The 19,258-nt window shown below is 49.0% G+C and overlaps 2 long non-coding RNA genes across 3 annotated transcripts in view; one reads left to right on the forward strand and one right to left on the reverse strand.

Annotated features, from left to right (window-relative positions):
- LOC145510384 (uncharacterized) overlaps positions 1-19,258 on the reverse strand; it is a 56,087-nt gene that overhangs the window by 20,420 nt on the left and 16,409 nt on the right. The window lies entirely within an intron of this gene.
- LOC145510380 (uncharacterized) lies at positions 10,051-13,132 on the forward strand. Of its 2 annotated transcripts, none has more exons than XR_014056983.1 (3): positions 10,051-10,771; positions 11,595-11,685; positions 11,826-13,132. It is a non-coding gene; the product is annotated as an uncharacterized LOC145510380 (long non-coding RNA). The 2 variants fall into 2 exon arrangements; XR_014056984.1 differs by having other exon boundaries at positions 10,051-10,343.

Consider the following 19,258-nt stretch of genomic DNA (forward strand, 5'->3'; position numbering starts at 1 on the left):
TTGATGCTCGTACAGGTAGCAGTGGAGGAATGGTTGGGGCTCCCACAAGGAGGGTGTAGGAGGTGGGGAATGAAGTGGAAGTCTGCTAGGACTGGAAGGATTGGGCTCCCAGAAGGTCAAGTTTACGGCAAATGAATTAAACTTTCTGAGTGAGGACTGGGGAGGAGAAAGCTCCCTGTCCTTTTATCCAGCCTCCTGTGTCTCCCCCAGAGGATGTGATAGAGGCAAACCTTCTAGGAGAGCCAGTGCTCGTGAGAGAAAGAAATGAAAATCCCCAAACAATCAGAGGATAGGAGGAAACAACCCCACCCAGAATCCACTGTGGTTTATGAACTTTCCACACATTCCTGGTCCCCAGAATGACTGCATCTCACCCAGAGAGACAGTTTAGAAATCAGAGCAGAGTCCCTAGAGTCAGGTTCCAAGACACTATCTCTGACAGCATCACTTACCAGCTGCATGACTGAGGGCAAGTGACTTAAATTTTGCCTCAATTTTCTTACCTGTAAAATGGGGGTGTAATTTCAAACCATTAGGCAAGACTAGGCTTGGCTGCAAAAAAAAAAAAAAACCCAATGTCTCAGTGGCTGAAAATCACAAAGTTTATTTCTCACTCATGTTTCATGTCTGTTTTGGGTCATTGAGGGGAGGCTTTGCACATCATAGTCATTAGTAGAGCATTCACATTCTGCAACATTCTGGAACATTTCTGGCTGTCACACCAGAAGGAAATAAGAGCTTTGGAAGTTCCTGCACAGGCACTTAGATGCCCTAGCATGGGAATAATGTGTCAGTTCCACTTGCAGCTCATTGGTTAGAACTAGTCACATGACCTCACCCACAAGATGGGCAGGAAGCACAATTCTTGGCCAGCAGCACTGGCTGTTGTGAGTCCATAATGAGTGTGAAGTGCTGAGGATCATGCCTGGCCCATAGTGAACACCCTGTGCATGCTCCCAATTTTGTGTTTCAGCAGGAAAGGTGATTCTAGTCAGATGCCTGTTGTCCTTCTGACACTGGTTGAGCAGGATCAAGATGGACTAGTGGCCAGAAACCTGGAAGGTATGCTCCAGGTGTGCACCAGGTGTGTCCCAGGGCTGTCCAATCACTGAGGTCCAGGTCAGGGCATACTTGTGCCTGATCCTGAACCTGGACAAGACCATAGAGTTCCGTCATGTATTCTGGGGTGGGAAATGTGAGCTGGAGCCTGCCCTGGGCCAACAGGCACCCCCCAACCCTGCAGAGACGCACCCCATCCCCACACCATCCATGCTACCTGGGCAAGGGCAAGTGCTCCTGTCGGCTCCAGCCTGCAGCCCTGAACCTCCCGGAGGCAGGAGTCTGCCATACCTCCCATTGTCCTTCATGTATCTGCCGACTGACATCCTTTTCTCTTGATTCACTTGGAACCAAGTCCTTTCACTCACTCAGTTCTCAACCCAAATAGAGGAAGTGACAGATCACAGGTGAGGAAACAGGCTCTCAGAGGCAAAGTCACCCGCTCCGTGTCTGCCAGCAGAAAGGGATGGAGGCAGAATTCAAATCCAGGCTGCTCTGTCTACAGAGCTTGTAAAATTGCCGCCAGGGACTTCCCTAGTGGTCCAGCGGTTAAGAATCCACCTGCCATCGTAGGGGACACGAGTACAATTCCTGGTCCGGGAAGATCCCACACGCCGAGGAGCAACTAAGCCCTCGAGCCCCAATTACGGGAGCCCAAGAGCCCTAGAGCCCAAGCTCTGTAACGAGAAGCCATAGCAATGAGAAAGCCGAGCGCTGCAACTAGAGAGTAGCCCCCACTCACCATAACTAGAGAAAGTCTAATGAAGACCCCGTGCAGCCAAAAACCAAAATTAATTAATTAATATTTTTAAAATGTCACCAGCCTGCCTCTCTGAGGCTGCCCCTGTGTCCCCCACTAGCACCCCCACGTGTCCCACCAGCCTCCCACAAACTTCCCCCTCAACCCAGCCCATGAGAGCCAGCAATCATGCAGAGGTGCTGGTTTTCCCATCATCCAATTGGAGCTCCCTTCCAAAGTGGGAACTGAGGCCTCCTAGGCATCCAGGTAGACCCCTGAAAGGTCAACATCACCCAAGGGCTCGAAAAGCACCGGCAACTCCAGTGAAAGTCCAGGCGCCCTCCATGGACGCAGCCTAATTACACCAACAGGGCCCAGCCAGGCAGCTCCTGGGCCAGGAGGCTTCCTCCAGCAGCTTCGGCTTCAAGGAGGCACCAGAGCGGTGCAGCTTGCCAGCTCTGAAATCCTCATCCGGCCCCTGTGGGAACGGTGGGAGGCCTCGGCCACCCTGACCAGGAGGGGCCCTTTACCTGGGGTTTGCAGCCACATCAGTGGATTCCCAGATGGGGAGAGAAACGGGCAGTGTCCTGGCATGCTGGCAGGCAGAGGGAAAGAAGTGCCCGCCTGCCCTTCCCAGGGGGATTCCCATATATATAAATACACACAGACACACACACACCGCACACTGCCCCTCCTCTGTTACAGGGGGCCGAGAAGCTCCCCCTACCTCAAAGCTTCCCAGGCTTCCCAGGCTTGATTCCTGCAAGCTAAACCCTGCCTGGGGCCTCCCTGCCCAGAAAGGGCAGGAAAGGAGAGTTAAGGAGGATTTAGAGACCCGCCCACCTGCTGAGAGATTAGATGAGATCAATATACAGAGAGCTAGGCCAAGATCCCCCGGAGGGGCTCGTTAAGACCCCTGACCCAGAGAGGTAATTAACAGGCTTGCAGGGGTTGGGCCAGAGTACCATCCCACCCCCACCCAAGTACTCAAGCAGCCCCCCAAAGCAAGGGAAGGAGTCCTGGCTTCCCCCTTACTCCTCCACACCAGCCCTCAGGTTCTGAATCTGGGTCTTCCATCCCGGTAATGCTCCTGGGGTAGCCTGGAGGGAATCATCGGAATCGTCACTATCGTTTATTGGGTGCTTGCTGCGTGCTGCTATCTGTCGAAAGCTTTAGTTAGCTTCTCAGGTCTGACCACAATCTGGGAGCAGTCGGTAACACAATATCTACTTTTCAGACAGGGCACAGAAATGTGAAGGAGCTTGTCCAAGGTCACATCACCAGTAAATGATGAAGACTTCCCTGGTCAGAGCATGAGATGGTTGGATGGCATCACTGACTCGATGGACATGAGTTTGAGTAAGCTCCAGGAGCTGGTGATGGACAGGGAAGCCTGGCGTGCTGCAGTCCATGGGGTCACAAAGAATCGGACATGACTGAGCAACTGAACTGAACTCCCTGGTGGTCCAGTGATTAAGAATCCATCCGTCAATGCAGGGTTCTATCCTTGGTCCGGGAAGACCCCATACTCTGCAGGGCAACTAAGCCGGTGCGCCACAATTTCTGAGCCTGTGCTCTAGAGCCCTTGAACCGCAACTACTGAGCCTGCATGCTGCAGCTACTGAAGTCCATGCGCCTAGAGCCTGTGCTCCACAACAGAGAGTGGCCCCCACTCAAGGCAACTAGAGAAAGCCCACAAAGCAACACCTAGTGCAACCAAAAATAAAAATAATTAATTAAAAAGAAAAAAAGTAAATGATGAATCTGGGAACAAAAGCTTGGGCCCCCACCCTTGTGAACTACAATTTCTTTTACTTTCTCCCCATACCCTGACCTGCTCAGACTGCTAGACAATGTAACACCAATAACACCACCATATTGTCCCCAGGCATTTTTATGGCACCTTTAACCACTTAGAAGTCAATTGAGCATCCAAATGAAAGGAAGAAGTAACTAGGCAATGAAGCACATACTACCAGCCAAAGCACATAACCCAGAAAGTCCATAAGCTCCAGGAAGATGGGGATCCCATTAATCTTATCTTGAGAAGCATGAAGACCAGCATGGGGTGAGTGGTCAGTATCTTTTTGTGGAGTTGAATTGGACTTATGGTTGTGGCCCTGACTTATAGCCTATTTACTCATAGTTTAGACACAATAATAACTACTGTAATAGTTGGTTATGTTAAATGAGCAAAGGGAACTAATCAAGGTGGACAAACTAACAGTAATGAAGGCAACAGATGGGAGGAAATCCTGCCTGTGCCTGGATTCCTTCTTTTGTAAAATGGGTTATCATAAGGGTTACTGAAAAGTGTATCTTTCAAGTGTCTAGCATGGTGCTTGTCACTTAGATATTAACTTGAATTTTTGAGGAGGCCAGTGTGAAAACTACGAAAACAGACGCAAAATCTCATAAAGCATGGCAGCCTAGGAACAACCTTGTGAGGTTTGAGGAGGGCTATTGAGCAAGATCAGAACTTGTTTACGCCACAAAAAGGAAGACTAAGATCCTGTTATTTACAGAAAACCTAATGGGGATTTGAAGAACTACCTATAACATTGATATAAGTAACAAGAGCTGACATCTATCAGCTCCGGGGCATTTGTACCTCCCTGCAATTCAATGAAATGGGTACTATAATAACGCCATATATAGAGAAGGAAATGGAAGCTCAGAAAAGTGAAGAAACTTTCCCAAAGTCACCCAGCATATAGTGGTCAGGCTGGGACAAGTCCCAGCTCTGTCTAACCCAAAATCCTGCCCTGAGAAAGATTAGAAGGATTAAACACCTAAAGATCAACAGTGATTTCCTCAAGGCCAGAAGTAAGGGCAGAACTTATTGTCTTCTGGTATACACTGAGTGTGTTTCCTGCCTGTCATAAGATAAAAGCCAAATATTTAAAAATTCTCCCTAAATATAGGTAAGAGGAAAGTTCAAGAGGAAGAAGCCTCTTTGGTTAGGGTCCCCATGGGAAGGACGGGAAAGCCTGATGTGCTGCAGTCCGTGGGGTTGAAAAGAGTCGGACATGACTTAGCGACTGAACAACAACAACTGCATGGAAAGCAGACTCTGCAGTTTAGGGAAGTGACTTGAGGTCTGTTACAAAGATTAAGGAAAGGACCTCCCTGGCGGTCCAGTGGTTAGGGCTCTAAGCTTCCACTAAAGGGGGCACGGGTTCAATCCCTGGTTGGGAAACTAAGATCCTGTAGGCCTCATGGTGTAGCTAAAAAAAAAGTTTAAGGAAGCTGTAGGAAAAGTTCCTTCATGCAACCTGGGGCCCTGTGAGGTTGGGGAACCATTACCACCCCTGGGAACAGTGGTTTCTGATCAGGGGAGTGACCAGTTTGCAGGACAGGCTTAGAGCTGTCCCCCTGCCTCTCCCATCCACCATCACCTACTGGGTACCTCCTGAATCCACTGGAAGCCAGAGGACCAGGGAGACTCCGATCCACTGCAGCATCCCAAGCTGGATGGAGGGGAATGAAAACGGGTCTTTTTTTTTTTAATTTGGCTGTGCCGGGTCTTAGTTGCAGCACATGACATCTTTAGTTGAGGCATGCAGGATCTTTTAGCTGTGTCATATGAATTAGTTGAGCCATGTGAGATATAGTTCCCTGACTAGGGATCGAAGCCAGGCCCTCTGCATTGTGAGCTTGGAGTCTTAGCCACTGGACCACAGGGGAGTCCTGAAAGTGGGTCTTCAAGGCCACATGGAACTAATTTATCCTACCTCATATCCCCTCTGGAATGTAAAAGAGGAAGGGACAGGATCAGGAAGCCATCCAGATACAAGTCCTGAAGCAGCTGTGACTCTTAACATACAGGAAGTGAGAAGGAGGCAGAGGGCAGGCAGCCCTTCTCTGTACCCTCAGTGGGGGGCCATGGGTCCATTTTAGAGCTGTCAGCTTGGGTGGTTCAAGGGTCCAGGATTACTGAGAGTCTGGGGAACGCACTCATTTCCAAGAGTGCTCAAACCTCAGTTCCCTAATCCATGAAATGGGTATAATCATGGCTACACCACAAAGTCACTGTGAGAGTTACCTACATCATTACACATAAAAGGACCAGGAACATAAAAACAGTAATAGGCGTACTGAGTGATAGTTGTGTGCTACAAGTTGTTTAATCGCTTTTCCCATGTTAATCCACTTAAGTCTCACACTAACACTATAAAGTAGGATTTAGAGATTCAGTTTTGTGAAAGCGGAAATAGGAAGGTTAAAGAATGAGCTGAGGCCCCACAGTGAGGCTGCTGGACCCCTGACCTTCCTTTACCAAACGCAGTGCTATTTCTACCCACCACCCCATAACTCCCATGGAAAAGAACAAATGAACAAACGGAAGAATGTCAGAGCTGGAGAAAGACTATATTTTCTTGGGCTTTTCTTGGAGCTGGTTGTGGGTGGGAGTGGGTGGCTAGTATAACCCAGGGAGCACGTGTACCCATCCCTCTCCTTTAAAAAAAAATGTGTTTATTTATTTGGCTGCACTGGGTCTTAGTTGCAGCACTTGGGATCTTTGATCTTCATTGCAGCATGTGGGATATTTGGTTGAGTCATGTGCGACCTAGTTCCCTGACTAGGAATCAAACCCAGGCCCCTTGCATTGAGAGCTTGGAATCTTAGCCATTGGACCAACAGGGAAGTCCCCTCTCTCTCCCTTCTTAACCACTGAGTTCCACTCAGACCTTTCTCTCCAAATCAGAGAGGGGTTTGGGGCAAAACTGGTAGGGGGAAGCATCTTTTTCAAATCAGAGGGAGCGGGGCTTCCTCTCTCCTGATTCTCATTTCACTTTTATGGGGGAAAAGCCACCCTCCTCCCCCGCCCCGCATTCGATGAGATGAAGCAACGGTTCCTGGGGGCCTCCTGGCCCCATTGCCATAGCAACCAGACTCACTAGTAGTTTCTGTTACAGAAACATTGCTTGGACCCACAGCTTGGGCTGGAGAAGTTGAGGGGTAGAAAAGAAACTTTAAGAGCTTTCTTTTGCTCTGAGACTGGACCACTTACTCTCCAGGGCCAGTGGAGACTAGAAATCCAAGTCCCAGGACGTGGGAGAGAGGCACTCCCACCCTTGGACCTCCCTCCTGAATCTGGGGCTGCTTAAATTTTCCAACTTTTGTCTGCACCGAAGACTGTTGTGAAACGTTTGAGGAAGGAAGTGTCAGGATTCACTCAGCATATAGGTCACTTATAGCTCTAGGGGACTTTTTTTTTTTGTTTCTCTCTTATCCTTTTCTTCCCTTTGAAAGAGGTATAATTTGCATAAGGTAAAGGGATCAGATTTTATTTCAGCTTGATGAATTTTTGTGTGTATATACCACCCAGCTCAAGAGAGCTCAGGTCCATTCTTCCAGAAAGTTCCCTCACACCCTTTCCTGGAAGTCAGTATTCCCCAATCTGACTCTATTATCACAGGTTAGTTTCACTTGTGCTTGAACTTCATATTAGTGGAACCATACTGTGAGTCCTCTTCTGGATCTGTGTCTTTCATGTTATGTTCAACCTCTGGTGTTATTAGCCTGTTCTTTTTTTGTTGTTGTATAGTATTTTTTGTAAGGGTTACTCTGTTTACTTGCTCTACTGTTGATGGATATTTGAATTGTTTGTAATAATTGGTTACTGTGAATAAAACTGCTATGAACATTCTTGTATGTGTCTTTTGGGAAACACAAGTTCACATGTCTGTTGGGTAAATACCCAGGAGTAGAACTGGTGGGTAGTAAGGCAGGTGTTATGTGTAGTTTTAGGAAATCGTGCTAGTTTTGCAAAGTGGTTATAGCGTTTCACATTCCCACAAAGAGTGCATCAAGGTTCCAGCTTCTCCACATTCTGTCAACAACACTTAGCATTAGCAGTTTTTCATTTTAGCCATTCTGGTGAGTGTGATATTTCATTATGGTTTTATTTACATTTCTGTGATGACCAATGACACTAAGCATTTTCCCAAATGCTTATTGGCCATTTTGATAACTGTCATTTCAACTCTTCTATCAGTTTGGTTTTCTTGATTTGTAGGTACTCTTTATATATTCTGAATATGAGTCCTTTGTCAGATACCAGTTCAGTTCAGTTCAGTCACTCAGTGTTCGACTTTTTGTGACCCCATGGACTGTAGCACCCCAGGCTTCCCTGTCCAACACCAACTCTATCAAACTCATGTCCATCAAGTCAGTGATGCCATGCAACCGTCTCATCCTCTGTCATCCCCTCCTCCTCCTACTGCAAATTTCCTCCTTCTGGGAGAACATGCCCTACTCTGAATTTTCTCCCCAGGTTCTGGGCTTGGAGTGACCACAAGAACAAGACGATCCTTTCCCAGTTTCATCATCATGAAGAAAGCAGGTGCCCTGGTTTATTGAATACCTGTGACATGTCAAGGACTTTACATCAGTGAAGTGAAAAGTGAAAGTGTTAGTTGCTCAGTTGTGTCCAACTCTTTGGGACCCCGTGGACTGTAACCCGCCAGGCTCCCCTGTTTGTGGAATTCTCTAGGCAAGAATACTAGAGTGGGTTGCTGTCTCCTTCCTCAGGGGATCTTCCTTACCCAGGGATAGAACCTGGGTCCCCTGCATTGCAGGCAGATTCTTTACCATCTGAGCCACGAGGGAAGCCCAAAATCAACAGGCCCTGCTGGGGTATGAACCCAGGATTTCCTGTGTACATCAGTCATACCCTTAAATAGTCACAACATTCTTATTTAACTCACTTATTCAACACATATCTGAAAATCGAACAGAAATTGTTGGACACAATGAGAACAAGAGTCAGGGTCTAAAAAGAGACTGTATTCCAGTGGCAAGTGGTGAGGCATACTGTACACATGAAAATACAAAACCAAGGCAGGATCAGAGGGTGGAGGGTGCTGGAAAAGTGGTAGATGGAGAGCAACTGGGGGTGGTGGGGAAGATCCCATGGAGGTGAGATGGAGCTGGGGCTTGAAGATGAAAGTGGAACCAGCCATGTAAAATCTAGGGGGAACAGTGCTTCCAGAGGTGGGGGGAACAGCTAGCACAAAGGCTCAGTGGGGCTGAAATGGAGTAAGAAATGGGAGAGGGATCCAGAAGAGGTTGAGTGAAGGATTTGAATTGAATCTAAGAGCTGTGGGGATGGACTGCAGCATCCTGAATACTCCATCCTGACAGGAGAGAGGGTTGAAGCAGGGAGTTCAAGGCAGAGGCAACCGTGATAAGCCAAGTAATCCTGACAGGGACAGGACAAGGGTGTGGGGACACAGAAATGGGAAGAAGTTAGTGAGTTCACGTTCTATTTGAAGATGGTTATTATGGACAGAGGAGCCTGGCAGGCTACGGTCCATAGGTCACAAAAAGTCAGACACAACTGAAGCAACTTAGCATGCATGCACATCATCATCCACAACTTGGAGGGAACAGAATCTCAGAGAGGTCAACTGACTTGCTCAAGGTCACACAGCTCAGAAATGGGGAACATGGAAGAAAAGTCAAGCCTGATTTGTCAATTATATGAAAGACTTCAGATTGTCAATTACGCGGAAAGATGTCAGGTTGTGGGATTACATGAAAGATGTCAGGTTGTGGGCAGAGTGACCTCAGGAGACCCAGAGGTGGGGATCCAGGGTGCTGGTGGGGTAGAGGGGGCCTCAGACCCAGAAAATCTATCTGTCCTTAAGTCGGACCCTACTTTTCCCTGGACTGCAGGGCTGGTAAGCGGCAAGCTGCAAATTGAAAGGAGACCCAGTGACCGGATGTATCAGAGGTGATCCAAACTAGTCTGGACCCCGTACACCCAGTGTAGCCCATTCAGAGATGACAGGGGCCATGGGTCCTCAGAGACCCTGCAAGTCCCGCCTGATCTTTGTGGGGAGGGGGAGGTTGGGCGCTGCGGCTACCAGCCCCATTAGCACCAACGTCATTATCCTAGATTGATGTGTATAATTCCCCCCCCCCCCCCCCCCCCCCCGCCGAGTCCAACCCTCAACAGCTCCAGCATCTCCCCTGGCTGCATACTCGACTCCCCCGGAAACAGCCGCGGAGCTGCCGGCTTCCCGGTCATTAGCAGGCAGGGAAGGGGGTGTGGGGGGAGGGCGCAGTCAGCGGGGGGGAGGGGCGGGGTGGCGGGGTACGGGGAGAGGACTAGAGAGGATGAGGGAGGCAGCAAACGGAAAGGATGGGAGTGAGGCAGCAAGATGTTAGAGAAGAGGGGAAGGAAACTGGGCCGGGAGGGGAGGAGCAGCCACGGTGGGTTCTGGGAGCGGGGCACGTGTCCCAGACGGCGTGGCAGCAGAAAGCGGGTCCCAGGGGCAAACCAGGGTCTCCAGATCCCTTTCCGGCCAAGGCCAAGGCCAAGGCCAACGAGGGACTCCTTCAGTTGACTAGAAAGCCAGAAGCCCGAAAACCCTTCTTCTAGGAACCAACGCCCAAGGCTGGCTGCCGTGTCCCCGGCGGCCCCCGCGGCCGAGCGAGCCCACCTGCGGGGGCTGCCCCATAGAGCCCAAGCCTCTGGGTTGGGGGTTGGGGGCCGAGGCCCCTCTATTCCGGGGGAAATCAATGCCGCGTTAATGTAAGATTTCCAGCCCAGGGGCAGGAGGCGCTTCATAAAAGATGTATTGTTTCGATTGCACGCTCTCCTCCCTGGCATCCTGCAAGATGGCGGCGGCCCCGGCGGAGGGGAGGGCGCGGAGCCGAGCCCGCCGGCCCGGGGAGGGGGTGGCAGGAGCGGGGAGTGCGGCCCTCTCTCCTGCTGGGGAAAGTGGGAAGGGATGAAGGAAGGGAGGAGAGAGAAGGAGGGAGGGAAGGGGCTGGGAGAACGAAGGGGAGGCGGCAGCCAGTCAGAGGGAGGAGGGACGGCGGGCTGGGGACGGGTGCGGGGAGCGCGGCACTGAGGAGGTGCTGATGGCCGGGACCCGGAAGGAGGGAAAAGAAAGGCAGCCCGAGGAGGTGGCCCCAAGAGTGACAGGAGAGCAAGCCAGAGACGGGGGTGGGGGAGAGGTGAGGAGCGGGGAGGGCGGGGGGCCAGGAAGGGAGATGAGCTGGAGTGGGAGGGGCGAGGGAAGGAGGGAGTGAAAGAAAATGGGAGAAGGAGGCAGTGAGGGGAGCCTGGGCCGGGGGAAGGGCCACCCCACCCCCACCCCAAGCTGTCGCGGGGCTCCTCCCCGCCCTCCAGCCCAGGCCCCCCGCTGGTTCATTGCTGGTTCCCATGCACTGCCCCCCACATGGAGGTGGCTGCACCCCATTGGCCTGTCTCCTAACCCTCTTGTCCTGGCACCAGGGGTGGCAAACTAAGAGGGAACAACCTCCTCCATCCGCCTCTCTCTGGGCATCCTGCCCTGCCCAGGGACTGGCATGGGGCAATACCCGCAGTGTCCCCCAACTCAAGGCCTCCAGGGTTGACCCCAAAGAGCCCCCTTTCCTTAGCAGAAAGGAGGTTTGGGTACATCTACATCCATCCTACCTTCTGGAGAGGCAAGCCGAGGTTCCAGAGAGGGAAAACTGAGGCAGAAGAGAGTCAAAGTCACAGTATGGATCGCCTCACCCCTCCCAAGGGTCCCACCCCCAGTTCCTCCTCAGCCCCCCCACCCCTCGGCTCCTGGCCTACTCCCCATCCTCCATGGCGACCACGATGTGAGTTTCAAGCCCCCCTCCCCCTCTTCCAGCCTTCCTGCTTCACCATAGGGGAGCTCCCAAACGCCTGAAAATATCTTTAAATTAGGAAAAAGAGCTAAGCCGCCAGGGTCCTTTGGTCTGTTAAAGGAGGAGCAAAGGCCACGGGCTCCCCCTCCCACCCCCCCTTACTCTGGTTTTGCATTTGAAGCCCAGACAGCGGATCCAGCTGGAACAATGACGGGGGCCTGCCCAGCCAACCCCAGCTGCTTCCTTTTCAGTGGCCCTGTGCCCCCTGCCAGGTGTGCCAAAATTAGAATGGCTCCCTTCTCCGGCCCTTTTCATCCCCCTCTCCCCCTCTGTCCTCCTCCCCTCCCCCCGGGGGCTCCTGGGGCTTCCGAGGCACTAATGAAGCTCACATCCCTGCCTTTTCTTTAAGCAGATCCTGCATGGGGGAACCGGACGCTGAGGCCGACGGAAATCTGCCCTTGAAGAACTGCCCCCAGGGATGGATTCCAGTGCTACGCTCCATGCAGCACCTTCCCTACCCCACTCCCTACTCCTCAAGTCCCTCCAGGTCCTGGTGACATCCACCTCCTCCAGGCAGTCCTCCCAGCCTGCTGGCACTCTCTGCCTACTGTTTCCCATGGGGACGGGCAGTGGGATCTGGCTGCCTAGGTTCAGATCCAGGCCTCACCTCTTTTTGCATCTATCCCCCCCCCCCCCCCCCCCGGCAGCTTGGTTAACCATTCAGAGCCTCAGTGTCCCCATCTGTCAAATGAAGGTAGCTTTGAAAACCTATGTCATGAGACTTTTATGATGCTGAAAGGCCATACGTGCAAACTGGGTAGAAGAATCCCTAGGCCTGTTGCTAGAGCCACACTGGCCCCTCATGCATGCTTAGTTGCTCAGTAGTGTCCAACTCTTTGCAAACCTATGGACTGTAGCCCACCAGGCTTCTCTGTCCATGGGGATTCTCCAGGCAAGAATACAGGAGTGGGTTGTCCTCCTCCAGGGGATCTTCCCGACCCAGAGATCAAACTCAAGTCTCTTACATCTCCCGCATTGGCAGGCAGGTTCTTTACCACTAGCGTCACTTGGGAAACCCTTATACTGGCCCCTCACTAAACCCCAAACACACCCGGCATGCTCCTACCTCTAGGCTTCCCACTGGGTGTTCTCTCTAGATGTCCCCACAGCTCCCTCCTCCCTTTATTCACATCTGTGCTAGTGTGCCACCTCCTCAGAAGGACCTTCCCAAGCCATCACCAGGTTGTTTGCCATCACTCGTTTTATCACCACCTGACATTATATTACTTACCTGAGCTTAGGCTCTGCAATCCAAGGGCCCTGGTTTCACAGTTATTGGCTGTGTGACCTTGGGCATGTTACTTAACTTCTCTGAGCTTCAATCCCCTCATTTTTAAAATGGGGATAGTAATAAAACTGGTCTCATACAACTGTTGAGTGAATAAGTGACTTAGCAGATGGAAAACCTTCAGAACAGTGCGTGGCCCACACTAGGTGGTATTCCCAAAACTAATTTTGTTTCTATTATTTTTGAGTACCCTCTCTCCTTCCCTCCCAGCCCCACCCCCAACTAGAATGTATGCCCTCCTGAGGGCTAATACTTCAGGGGGCAATCTTTGTATTATTCACTGCTCTATTCTCAGTACCCAAATGACCTGGTATCGAATAGATGCTCAATACTTGTTTGTTAAATGAATGAATAAAAGAGGTTCTACTGGACCTGTCTGAGTCTCAGTTTTCTCATCTGTAAAATGGGATGATAATAGCATGTACTTCACAGATGTTGAGGGTTCTATGAAATAAGCGCTATTACTATTTTTTGCAGTAATTCAGTGAGTCTACAAACATAATACCTAGTATTAATATTTAGTGCGTAATGTAATTGTATATTATATATGTAATTGCATATCATATAATATTGTATATAATATATAATTCTAGATCTAGAGGCAGGGAGAATTGTGAGAGATAACTTTTATTGCCTCCAACACTCCTGGTTTCTTCCTTTGCTAACAGAGTATTTGCTCTGACTGGTTGGCAGATTCCCTGTTCTATGCTTCTGGCCCAGCCTCCCTTGCTTCACGTTGGCCATAAGTGTGGCTGAAGGACACATTTCTAGCCAATGAAACCCAAGCCAAAGTTGGCTGAGGGGTTCAGGGAAGGATGAGCATATTATAGGAGCCTCCCTTGCCTTATATATAAAATGGGGATTAGCAACAGCAACGAGCTGGGTTGAAGATTACACAACTGATCTAGAGGGATATCTAGGTGACCATGGGAATCTAAGTGATTTCCAGCAGCACCAAACTCCAGATTGTCTGGTGAGGAAAAAAAAAAGCAACTTTTTTGTTTAAGCCACTGCTGTTCAGGTATTTTTATATTTGTAGCCCAATATATTCCCATATAATGACACTGAATTTTTCTGGATCTCCAAAAATACTCAGGATAGGGTTTTGTTGTTTAATCACTAAGTCATATCTGACTCTTTGCAGCCCCATGGACTGTAGCCTGCCAGGCTCCTCTGTCCATGGGGTTTTCCAGGCAAGAATACTGGAGTGAGTTGCCATTTCCTCCTCCAGGGCATCTTCCCGACCTAGGGATTGAACCCAGTCTCCTGCATTGGCAGGCAGATTCTTTACCACTGAGCCACCAGGGATAGGGTAGCTATTTATTAACATTTTTATATTAACAGAATAAAGATTGAGGCTCAGGCACTGCAACATTAAAAAAAAATGGGGAAGTGTATGCATTTAACTGGGCCCCTGTGCAGCCCAGGAAGAGGTGACAAAAAACAGTCTATAAGGGAGGGAGACTGTTATAAAGTAAATTGTGTCCCACCTCCAAAAAAAATACATGTTAAAGTGCTAACTCCCAGTACCTCCGAATGTAACCTGATTTGGAAAGAAGGTTGTTGCAGATGCGTTTAGTTAAAATAATGTCATACTGGAGTAGCGTGGGACCTTAATCCAATATGACTGGATTATAGTATACATTTCTTCTAAGGAAAGAGACACAGACACACAACAGGAGAATGCTACATGGTGATGGAGACAGACTGGAGTGATGTGTCTACAAGCCAAGGAATGCCAAGGATGGCTGACAACCGCTAGAAGCTGGGAGAGGCATGGAGAGATCCCCCCTAGAAACCTCAGAGAGAGCAGGGCCCTGCTGACACCTTGATTTCAGAGTTCTGACCTCCAGAACTGTGAGATGATATGTTTCTTTTTTAAAAATTTTTGTTATTTATTTATTTATGGCTGTACTGGGTCTTCGTTGCTGCACATGAGTTTTCTCTAGTTGTGGCGAGTGGGAGCTACTCTTTGTTGCAGTGCACAAGCTTCTCATTGTGGTGACTTCAGCTCCATGAAAGTGTTAGTGGCTCAGTCATGTCCGACTCTGTGACCCCATGAACTGCAGCCCTCCAGGCTCCTATGTCCGTGGAATTCTCCAGCCAAGAATACTGGAGTGGGTAGAGATGCCCTTCTCCAGGGGATCTTCCTGACCCAGGAATCAAACCAGGGTCTCCTGCATTTCGGGCAGATTCTTTACTGTCTGAGCCACCAGGGAAGCCTTTCAGCTCAATGACTTGGAGGAAATCTTTTGCCCACTCCTGGCTTTTGTATGCTTAGCACTCTCTGCAGTCCCAAGGCATAAAGGTGGACAACAGGGGTCCTCTGTCCATGGACATGGCATCACTTCACATACTGCGAAGCCCTTCCAGCCTTCCAGAATCTCCCCAGGCAGAATTAATGCATTCCAAGTGCTCTCAGTACAGGGTTAGGTGGCTGCTGTCATTACTGAGAATTTAAGGCTATTGATGTCCTTGTTTCTCCAGCAAGTCAAGAACCTCCCTGAGAGCAAGAAATGGCCTTTCACTGATGCAGCCCAGCATGACAGAACTATCTTCTGGTAAAACAAAGGGGTGTACCTCCCTTTAGGTGCACAGGCACTCAGTAATGTCCATCTGGCCAAAAGCAAGAGAATTTACATGTGCAACACAAGCTGAATCTCAGTGAAGACCCCAGTGCTGCTGTTAAAACTGCCTGGGTTCAAATCCCAGTCCAACCTAGGACTGGCTGAATCAGTTATAAGTGAATGACTTTGTTGCTCTGTGCCTCAGTTTCTCTGACTGTAAAATGGGGAATAGTGGCAATCCTACCTGGTTGGACCATTTCAAGGATTATGTCTTTTTTAAAAATTGAAGTATAATTGGTTTAGGGCTTCCCTGGTGGCTCAGTGGCAAAGAATCCACCAGCAATGCAAGAGATGTGGGTTCAATTCCTGGGTTGGGAAGAGCCCCTGGAGGTGAGCATGACAACCGACTCCAGTATTCTTGCCTAGAAAATCCCCTGGACAAGAGGAACCTGGTGGGCTATAGTTCATAGGGTTGCAAAAAGTCAACATAACTGAGCGACTGAGCACAGCACACACACACATATCTGTTTTACAATTCTGTGTTCGTTTCAGTATATAGCAAAGTGAATCAGTTATACATACACATATATCCACTCTGTTTTAGATTCTTTTCCCATACAGATTATTACAGAGTATCAAGTAGTTCCCTGTGCTATACAGTAGGTCCTTATTGTTTATCTATTTTATATACAGTACTGTGTATATGATGGATTAAACCTTTAATCCATTTGAGTTCATTTTACCAGTGATGTAAGAAAGGGATTTGGTTTCATTCTTTCGCATGTGAATATCCAGTTTTCCCAGAACCATTTATTGAAGGGACTACCTTTTCTCTATTGAGTCTTCTTGGCTCCTTTGTCAAATATTAGTTGACCAGATATATATGGGTTTACTTCTAGGCCTCTTGATTCCATCCTACTGGTCTAAGTGTCTTTTTTTTATGCCAATACTGTACTGTTTTGATTACTGTTGCTTTGTAACATAGTCTGAAAACAAGACGTTTGATGCCTCTGGCTTTGTTCTCACTCACTTCAAGGATTAAATGAGATCATACCTGTCAGATACTCAGAAGTTAGATGCACAGTAAGTGTGTAATGAGTGTTGTTTCCACACATGAGTGGGCAGCACTGGCAGAGTGTGTGCATGGAGAAAGATGTGAGGCCAGCAAACTGCCCCCCAGGGGCCATACGGTCAGCACCAGTGGACTAAGAACTCTTCCCTTCTATCATTTTCTTCCTTATGCAGGTACAGGAAGGGAAAGGGGGTGATGCGAGATCCAGTCTAGCCTGACTTGACACTTTACTCCATCATTACTGAGTACCTACTGTATGCCAGGGTCTGATTTATGATACAAAATCCTCTTAGCAGTAGAGAATCAGCTGGATGGAGACTGATGGGGAGGAGGGACTCCTGCTTTGATGAAGCAGCTTGACATGAGCTAGTGGCAGTGCAAGTGGGGAAATGTCTATGGAGTCAAGATAGATTTTGGAGTTTGAATCGACAGGGCTTGTGAATGGACTGGATATAAGATGTGAGAGAAGGGGAAGTCTAGAGTGATCAAGTGGATGGTTTACCAGTTACTGTTTTGTTTTTTAAATATTTATTTGTTTTTGACTCTGCTGGGTCTTTGTTGTTGCATGGGCTTTTTCTCTAGTTACAGTGTGTGGGCTTCTCATTGCGGTGGCTTCTCTTGTTGTGGAGTTCAGGCTCTAGGGCACATGGGCTTCAGTAGTTGTGGCTCCAAGGCTCTAGAGCACAGCCTCAGTAGTTGTGGTGCACAGGCTTAATTGCTCTGCAGCATGTGGCATCTTCCCAGATCAGGGATCAAACTCATGTCTCCTGCATTGGCAGGCGGGTTCTTTACTACTAAGTCACCCAGGGAGCCCTGTTTTTTGTTTTTTTTTAATTACGCTTTTTCTATCTTAGAAAAAAAATTTATTTGGCTGTGCCAGGTCTTAGTTGCAACATACAGGATCTTTGTTGCCGCCTGCAGCCTCTTTAGTTGCAGCACATGGGATCTAGTTCCCCAACCAGGGGTTGTTTTGGGAACTCCAAGTCTTAACCACTGGACCACCAGGGAAGTCCCACCAGTCACTGTTTATATGCCTCCCCCCCGTCCCTGTGGCACTCAGCATTACCACATAACAAATTATCCCAAAACCTAGTGGCCTAAAACAGCATGCACTTATTATTTGACAGTTTATGTGGCTCAGGAATCCAGGTGTGGCTTAGTTGGGTCCCTCTGAGTCTCTTGCACAGATGCAACTAAGATGGCGGCTGTGGCCATGGTCTCATCTGAAGGACTGACTGGGGAGGATCCACATCCAAGCTCACTCTTTGTTGGCAGGATTCAGTCCCTCACTGGCTGTTGGTTGGAGGCCTCCTTCAGCTCCTCGCAGTGTGGGCCTCTCCAAAGAGCAGCTCACAACATGATAGCTGGCTTTCCTCAGAATGAACAAGAGTGAGAAGATCCCCAAACGGAAGCCACTGAGTTTTTGTAACCTAGTCTTAGAAGGGATATCCCATCACCTTTGCCACATTCTTTTTTCTTAAGATTTTTTATTTTAATGTGTACCATTTTTCAAGTCTTTATTGAATTGGTCACAATATTCCTCCTGTTTTATGTTTTGATTTTGGCCGCAAGGGATGTGGGATCTTAGGTCCCCAATCAGGGGTCGAACCTGCACTCCCTACATTGGAAGGTTAAGTCTTAACCACTGGACCACCAGGGAATTCCCACCTTTGCCACATTCTGTTGGTTAAAAACAAGTCGTAGAGCCCCACCCACACTCAAGGAGGAGTCACACAAGAGTGCGGGTAGATGGGAGACATTTAGAGATTGCACTGTGCGCATCGGTCCAATGGCTCCATATCACCAGCGCCTGCAACTCTGCCTGACAGCTCTCTCTGGCTGCAGAGGCAGCTCAGACCTGCCTGGGAGTAACCAGACATTCCGGAGAATCCACTCCCTTGTGAGCATCCTTCAACCAAAGAACACACCCCAGCTCCCTCAACCCTTAATGAGATGACTCTGAGGTGCAGGCTCCACAGGTCTCCGGGGAGAGGGGAGAATTAAGTTCTAGGTGTTCCAGTATAACCTGCTCATGAATATACTCTTTTTAAAAATTTATTTATTTTTAGGGGTGGGATGGGTAGGGAGATGGGAGGGAGCTTCAAAAGGGAGGGGATATATGTGTACCTATGGCTGATTCATGTTGAGGTTTGACAGAAACAGCAAAATTCTGTAAAGCAATTCTCCTTCAATAAAAAATAAATTAATCAAAAAAATTTATTTAGTTTTGACTGCACTGGGTCTTTGTTGCAGCTCACAGGCTCTTTGTTGCTGCTCGAGGGCTTTTTCTAGTTGCAGCCAGCAAGGGTACTCTCTAGTTGCAACGCGTGGGCTTCTCATTGTGGTGGCTTCTCTTATGGAGCGCAGGCTCTAGGGCACACAGCCTGTGGTAGTTGCTGCATGTGGGCTCAGTAGTTGTGGCACACCATGTTAGTTGCCCCTCAGCATATGGGATCTTCCCAGACCAGGAAGGAACCTGGTGTCCGCTGCATTACAAGGCAGATTCTTAACCACTGGGCCACCTGGGAAGCCCTACACTCTTTAAAACAAACAAACAAATAAACATTTATTTATTTAAAATGATTGTGTGGGATCTTAGTTGCAGCATGCAAGCTTAGTTGCCCTTTGGTAGATGGGATCTTAATTCCCCAACCAGGGATCAAACCCACATGCCCCGCATTGGAAGGCTGATTCTTAACCACTGGACCACCAGGGAAGTCCCCATCAATACACTCTTTGCTGGGCGCCCTCCCTCCCCCGTCTCCCCCCCTCACCTCCCCTGCCAGTGCTTCCTGCAGTCGCCTTCCAGGTAAATCACTTGTACTCAAATCAAGGTGTCTCAGAGCTCATTGTGGAGA

Source organism: Giraffa tippelskirchi, chromosome 6 (genome assembly GCF_054371585.1).
Source record: "Giraffa tippelskirchi isolate mGirTip1 chromosome 6, T2T-mGirTip1v1.2.pri, whole genome shotgun sequence".
NCBI classification, from domain to species: domain Eukaryota; kingdom Metazoa; phylum Chordata; class Mammalia; order Artiodactyla; family Giraffidae; genus Giraffa; species Giraffa tippelskirchi.